The sequence below is a fragment of the Etheostoma spectabile genome, chromosome 8 (assembly GCF_008692095.1).
Source record: "Etheostoma spectabile isolate EspeVRDwgs_2016 chromosome 8, UIUC_Espe_1.0, whole genome shotgun sequence".
NCBI lineage: Eukaryota > Metazoa > Chordata > Actinopteri > Perciformes > Percidae > Etheostoma > Etheostoma spectabile.
In genome coordinates this window covers 18,936,829-18,938,526 of record NC_045740.1, presented here as the reverse complement: position 1 = coordinate 18,938,526, position 1,698 = coordinate 18,936,829, and the positions used below count along the sequence as shown (strand labels likewise).

General features: G+C 34.8%; 1 protein-coding gene across 1 annotated transcript in view; it reads right to left on the bottom strand.

Annotated features, from left to right (window-relative positions):
• fezf1 (FEZ family zinc finger 1) overlaps positions 1-1,698 on the bottom strand; it is a 12,049-nt gene that overhangs the window by 2,256 nt on the left and 8,095 nt on the right. The gene's annotated exons all lie outside the window — the stretch shown is intronic.

The following is a 1,698-nucleotide window of genomic DNA, read 5'->3' as shown; positions in this document are numbered from 1 at the left end:
AAAAGAAAGTTGCACCCCCCACAATATTCCTTTTTTTTTAACATACCATGTTTGTAGCTGACTACATCTGCGGTCACCAACTAAGGGAGGCCTGCAAGCATTTCAGACAAAGGGAATATTTCGGAACCTAGGCCATTTATGCAGTGAGGTGAGTAAATGTGATGTTTCAGGTTGTTGTGCGCCATTTGTGCTGCCTTGTTACACTGAGTGAACTGATGGCGTGCAGAAGTGTGGAACAGATGCCGGTTTGAATTTGTGTTGATGTCGAAATACAGCGCAAAAATGTAAAAAAAAAAAAAAAAAAAAAAAACCCCCCCCCCCAACCCTTAATGTCTTCATCCGTCCAGTCAAAAACAAAGGCCGAAAATGCCCAAAAGATTATATTTACAAAGAAAAAAATTGAATATTTGGTGTGTTTGTTGTAATGAACTTTACATCCATATAATAATTATAATTAAAATTCAGGACTCAGAAAACTAGCTCATTTTTATATTATTTTTTTTTTTTGCATTTCCAGTGAAAACATCCATGCGTGGAGTTATTTTGTGGAATGAAAATGTACATTTACAGTAATGGATTCCTCTATGTCATTTTCTATGTATGAAAAGAGACTTAGAAAACTGTGTTTTTTTTACTGTAAATGTGGCTGTTATTTCTGTTTCTCTATATGTATTTCTTTTTAGTACATTTTTACAAATGTTTTGAACACTAATACTTAAAATGCATTATAATTGTGTATGTCTACATCAGTGTGTATTTGTGTTTGTGTGTATGCATGTGTGTGTGTGTGTATGCATGTGTGTGTGTGTGTGTGTGTTCGTGTGTGTGTGTGTGTGTATGTGTGTGTGTCTCTCTGACCAGATCACTCCTCATAAAACACTCAAACAGTCCACATATAATAAAACATTTGATTGGAAACTGCTACGCTGCGAAAACGTTCCTAGTTGAATCAACTTAAAAATAACAAGTTAACCAGTCGCATGAATTATTTTGAGTTGTAACAACTCTTTCTGGATCGTGCTGCCAACGTAACAATAATAGTTGAGGGTATAACAATAACTTGTCCCTCCAACTGATTAACAAGTTTTCCTAACATATGCACAATCTTTACAACTAATTAAGAAGTTACTATAACAACTAATATTAACTGGCAACTTGCAATTATAACAGTCAGAACAACGCAATGTTTTAATTCCCTTGGACAGTTTCTTTGTTGTTGACACGACATGCACTGACGTGTATTGCTGACAAAATAATTAAAAACCTTTTTTTTTTTTCAGTATATCGCTTTCAAATTGACTGACAGGTCTTTAAATACAGGACGTATTGGACCATCGGCGTTGTTAACGTGTCCTGATGCTGTCGAGGACGTGTTAACAAGCTGAAAACAACAAGAAAACAGACCCACAAGATACATTTTCTGTTTTTCTTTTTCTTTTGTTAAAGCTTGGATTTAATGTGTGGGAGGAAAAATAAAAAGTCAAATAAAAAATGGCAAAAAAAAGGAAGTAAATAAATAACAAACGTAGGACAGTAAAATGTTGCCAGGTCCATTTCCTGTTCATGCTCCTTATAGGATTTCAAAATAAGAACATTTTTGTCTTTTACTTATAGTGGTAACACTCCTTTAAAGTTCTATTTTTTATGTATTTTTGACCCTGAAGTCCTTGATCTAGGACGTAATTCCCCCCCCCCCCC